Raw genomic sequence first — 6122 nt, forward strand, 5'->3', positions numbered from 1 at the left:
TGAAAGTTAAGGGTTTTGCAAAAATAATAAGTGGCTTGCCAAATTATTCCACAATTGATTTTTTTTTCCCTTGTGATTCCAAGATGCAGCGTAAGTTTTATCTGATTGTTTAAGGATTTTTTTTTTTTTTTTTTTACATTCTTGAGTGAGTTAGAAAATAACTCTCAAGGCCATTAATTTTAACTATGACCATGAGCTATGCTATGCATTAATCTTCTCTATCATTTTTTTTTATTAAACTTATCATAGAGAGATTGTTTTTAGATCTTTCTTTCACTGTATGCACCAGGCTGGTGGCTGACTCTTGATCTCACTATATGTGTCATTTTCTGTGATGAGTAACTATCAAGATTTTTTTCTAAGATGTAATTGGAGATTTATCACCTTCTTCCACAAAAGAGTTTCTCAATATAGCACTTACTTTTATCTACTATGGAGAGCTGGTCTGAAATCTAGGGGAAATAATAGCTTTCCTTCTATTGAATTATGTTTTTGATTGACACTATAAGGTTCAAAATTGTGTCTTAGTTTTTCATGATATTGCTAGTATCTGTGCCTTATACTCCCCCTTTGCCTATTCTTAACCAAAACAAGAATCCTACAGATATAGAGCACATGAATCAAGTTCCCTATGGACTTTGCCTTGAAGCATTTGTTATAAACAAAAATAAATTTGTTTTCATTTTATTTACCAGAACATTTGAAATGGATGCCTGTGAAGGATCCAGGTTGATTACTTTGGATCACACCAAGGCTTTGAACTGGTTAAGGCTGGTTCAGTCAGGGCCAAGGAAGTGACACCAGAGCAGGCCCAGATATTCAAAATGGGAGTGAACCAGAATGCTAACCATAGTGGCTTTCTAGCAGAGCTATTTCCTCTTAGAAAACAAAAGCAGTATGCACAAATAAAGCTTTTAACCAGCTGAGTTGAAAACAATGGTGCCCAGCTCAAACATGTTGGCCACCACCAGCTTTGAATTTGTGTTACCCTCCGCAGGCCTGGCAATAATCCAATGTCACATATCAGTCTTCTGAAAGAGCTCACTATGACCTTTCCAAATATCCCATTCTAGGGCTTTAACTTGTAATTTTTCCCATTTTAGTTAGTGTTCCAGATCAATCACATTTTAAAAATTTAAATGTCTGTTATTTTAATTCAATCATGAATGAACTAGTTTGAACTGGTCTGAAATCCTGGTTCACACACAAGGCCCCTGGGAGTTAGACATTTACTATAGAATTATAGTTGTTTACAGGGTCTTCTTGAATTCATATTGTAGGTAAGCTAGAATCTTGCTCATAGTTTTCTCAGATTCTGAGGATTGACATAAAGAACACTTTATGTGGGGTTCTTGAGTAATTTCATCTCTGGAATTTCTTCTCTGGAAAAAGATGAGGTTGGGGATATTGGTAGTCATTTCTCCTTGAATTTATTATTCCTGTCTCTACAGCCTATTTTTCCTTATTCCTATTTCTCTTTTTAATCCCTATTGTTTTCCTTCTTAGTTTCACATCTTTTATTTCTACTATGACTTGCCATACTAGCATATGTCAAAGTGTCTATTATGTCACTTCTATGAGTTGGTTTCATCATTAGAGAAAATAAAAATGAAACAGTATTTCCAATGTGTAGACCAAAACAATCATTTGGGCTGGTATAGACACAACCCTATTTCAAGATATAGATGTAAACTAACATAATCTTAGAACATATGAACTGGAGGGGTAATTAAAGAGTTTTATCTAAAAATTCACATAATTTCACAAATTATATATGGAGATTCAGACCTTGCCTAAGATGACACAATGAATTAGTGGAGGAAATAGAACTTGTGCCTATATCTTCTGACTGTCAGTAGAAAGTTATTTGAATGTATAAATTTATTTCCACTCAGAATTGACTATCTAGAATACGTCCATATCCCATTTTTAGATCTTGGTCACTGATACACATGCCAGTGAACTCAACTTGGTAGCTAAGCCTCAAATCTGCTTTTGAGCCAGCTAACTGTAATGAAGTATTATGTACCCCAGTGGACCACTTTATGCTACCATATTATTATCTGCTGGAGTTGGTTCTAGACACATTGTCAATGGGGCAAGTATGTGAAGGATGTCTGTTGTTGTTGTTAGGTGCCATTGAGTCATTTCCGACTCATAGTGACCCCTTGCACAGCAGAATGAAACACCACCAGATCCCGCGCCAACTCCATGATCCTTGCTATACTTGAGCCCATTGTCACAGCCAACGTGTCAATCCATCTTGTTCCCCTCTTTTGTCGACCCTCCACCTTACCAAGCATGACATCCTTCTCCAGGAAATGGTCCCCTCTGACAACATGACTGAAGTAGGTGAGACGGAGTCTGGCCATCCTCGCTACCAAGGAGCATCTCAGCTGCACTTCCTCCAGGACAGATCTGTTAGTTCTTTTGGCAGTGTATGGCACCATCAGCATTCTTCGCCAGCACCACAACTCCAAAGCATCAACTCTTCTTCGGTCTTCCTTGAAGGATGTCTAGGAAATTAATTTATCATGGAGTGAGTGCCTTAAAGCTACACAAGGCCTTCAGTGTATTATAAGGGATGTAGTCAAGAAAACAAGGAAGGTCTAATTAATTTCACTAATCAATAAAGTGTTATAAAAAATAAAGTTTCCATAACTAATTGAAAAGATTGGACTAGGTGATTTCTAGTGTTTCTTCTACTTTAAAATACATCATGAAATTTGATCAACATTTTCCTGGGTATATTAATTTTCACTGCTGTGTAATAAATTACCACAAACTTAAACCCACTGCCATCAAGTTAATTCCAACTCACAGTAACCCTGTCAAAGAGGAGAAATGTCACATAGGATTTCTAAGGCTGTGAATCATTCTGGAAGCAGACTGCCTCATCTTTCTCCTACAGAGTGGCTAGTGGGTTTGAGCTGCTAAACTTTTGATTAGCAGACAATACTTTAACCACTGCACCACCAGCTTAAAGCAACATAAATAATTATTTTACTGTTTTGAGTAAGGACTCCAGGTATGAATTGGCTCTGTTCAGGGTTTCTTCACCAAGAATCAAGGGCTGCCATCTCATTTGAATCTTGAAGTCCTCTTCCAACTTCATTCAGGTTGCTAGCAGAAGGCAATTCCCTGTGGTTGTAGAACAGAAGTTCTCAGCTCTTAGAGACTGTCTCTCTCCAACAGCAGTTCACAACATGGCTGTCTGTTTCCTCAAGACCAATTGGAAAATGTCTCTCTTGCTTTGATTCTCATTGACTTCTGTCTCTGATCTCTAAGCCCTCTTCTTTTTAAAGGATTTATCTGATTAAAGATAATCTTTTCATTTAGCTTAAAGTCAGTGGACTAGGGACCTTAATTTCATCTACAGAATACCTTCACTTTTGCCATATAACATAACCTAAAGCCAGGAAGATGTGGCAATCTATTTCCCTAAATATTTACAGCCTTGGAAACCCTATGGGGCTCACTATAGGTTGGAATCAACTTAATGGCAGTGGGTTTGGTTATTTTGGTTTAACGACGGGAATGATATGCTACCATATTCCTAGGTCTTGCCCACACTCAAGGAGCCTGTACACCAGGGGGGAGGGATTCTTGGATGCTATCTTAGAATTCTGCCTACTATACTGAGGAATAGGAGAGTCCTATTTTTATTAATATATTAAAATTAGTAAATCTATACTATCCAGGAGAAAATGTTTTTCCAGTTTAGTTTGAAAACTAATGTGTGAGCTAGGCTCCATCTTAATCAGCTTGTCTGGAAAATTAAGGTTTTGGTAATGGATCTTTTTCAGTTAAAGTATATAATATATTATCTTTCTAGTTCCCCCCTAAAAATCACAACATGACTCCTAAATTGCTTTAGTAATGAAACAATCCATTTTATCCTGACAAATAGAAATGGTAATAGAATGCACAGGAAAGAAATAGATTTTAGTTCCTCACTCCAACATCATTCAATGATTTTGAGTGTTAGTTCTCTTTTAGATCAGTCTCTATACCAAAATCACACCCACTTCCATCAAGTTGATTCTGACTTAATAGCAACCCCCATTGGGTTTTCAAGGCTGTAAATCTTTACAGAAGTAGATTGCCTCATCGTCATCCCTCGGAGCAGCTCGTGTGTTTGAACTGCTGACCTTGTGATTAGCAGGCAAATGCCTTACCCACTACACTCCTAGAACTCCTTCTAGGTGCTAGCATATTTTCCTCAGAGTGTAGAAAAAAGTTTCCTTTCTTGATTACAAAAGAGGTTACTAATACTTTCCTATACAATTGATATAAGGTTTTCTTTATGGAGTTACAATCATATTTAGGAAATTTCGTACTTATATTAGATCTTAAACTGTTTGCTTCTAGTTCTTAACTCTATTGAGTGCTTCGGCTATTAATAGAAAAAATTAGTTATTTATCCGTAAGTGCTTCGAAAGAACACACTTTATAGCCAATGGTATTGGCCTATAAGCTGAAGGCAATTGTTCATTTATATTTATGAAGTGCTTGATAAAACCATGAATGTATAAAAAATCAAGGCCAACTGTAGGACTGCAATTTATTTCTATTTGATTTGAATAAGCTCTGGAGTATGTATTTCCCATAAAACTTACTTCAAAAATCCTTTGTTAGTTCAGCATCAAAAGGTTTCATTGAAAGAAACACATTTTAGGGACTGATAAATAGGTCACCCCTTGCGAGGGGAAGTGAATGAGGATGTGTGGAGTCAGTTTCAAAAAATGACAGTGTCAGCTCCTTTATCCCTATTTAGCTGACAACACACAGATTTGTATATACCGAACCAGGGGGTCAGCAGATGCCTTACCGTCTCTCTCCCTGAACACTCTGGTCATATTAGTCCATCATCTGTCCATCACTCACCTCCTCTCAGCTCGGGCTGCCCACCTGACTCATCAGAAGGGACTGGGCAACAGAACTGCAGACTTCACTAAGATGCTAACAATGTTCCTTCTTCTCTCAAAGAGAGTGATTTATTTCATATTTGGTATTGGCCCAAGTCTTCCTCACAACCAAATGTGAAGGAGCATCCACATGCAATTTACTCAGTACAACATACTGACCTTGAATGTGAATCTTATAAAAAATGAGAATTTAATGAGGACACAATGAAATACAGGATTAAAGTAATAATTTGACTTTTTAGGGCCTTTTGTTTTTTTTATCTAGATTACAAGCTTTTTGTTTTTGTTTTTGTTTTTTTTTTTTAGTATACTTATATATTCTGATGTTTGGAGATGGTGAAAAATCTCTCTTTCACTCTTAGGGAAAAGACTTAAAAATTCACTTGTTAAAAAATATGTATGTCTGGACTTTTAGGTTGTATGATGATACTTAATTGGTTACCTAGAATCTCACTTATTTAAAACTGTTTCTTACTAGTAAATTTCAGTTTAAATTTCACTTTAATGTTCTTATTCTTATATTTAGCTTTAGAAGTAGAAAAGGAAGCAAGAAGATAAGGGCTTAATGTATTTTCCATAAATACTAATGTGTGCGCTTTCCATAAAAGATGGAAATATCTTGTATTTCACTATAATATTAATATTTAGATACTGCTGAATTGTTTTCCAGAAAGATAGCGACAATTTAGACTCTCACTAACTGTGTATGAGGCTATCTGTTTTTCCAGACCTTACCCATCTTTCACATTTTTGTCAATTTCATAGGCAACAAAGGAGAATTGCATTTGCAAAAGCTCAAAGAGGTGATACAACATAGCACATTCTTAGAATGTTTAGGTATGATTAGAAGACAAGGAGTGTGTGGGAGTGACAGGTGATGAGGTTAGATAAGGGAAGAAACCAGATGGTTCTGGATGAAGTATAGTGTATATATATATATGATGTTGTACCAAAGATTTGGATTTTATTCCGAGGAATAGAAAAATCATTGAAGAGTTTTACAGAGTGCAGTTATATAATCAGATTTATTTCTTAAGGCTTGTTTTGGCAGTTGTGGGCAAGATGTATTGGAGGAGTTTCCGGTTTGGAAGCAGAAAGATCCGTAGGAAACTATTACAACACAGAACCTGAATTATGACAGTGATGTGGAATCAAGGATCAGGCACAATTGCTATGGAGCTAAAACAGAACAGA

This window comes from Orycteropus afer, unplaced genomic scaffold, assembly GCF_000298275.1.
Source record: "Orycteropus afer afer isolate SDZICR_OR568_19922 unplaced genomic scaffold, OryAfe1.0 scaffold00087, whole genome shotgun sequence".
NCBI classification, from domain to species: domain Eukaryota; kingdom Metazoa; phylum Chordata; class Mammalia; order Tubulidentata; family Orycteropodidae; genus Orycteropus; species Orycteropus afer.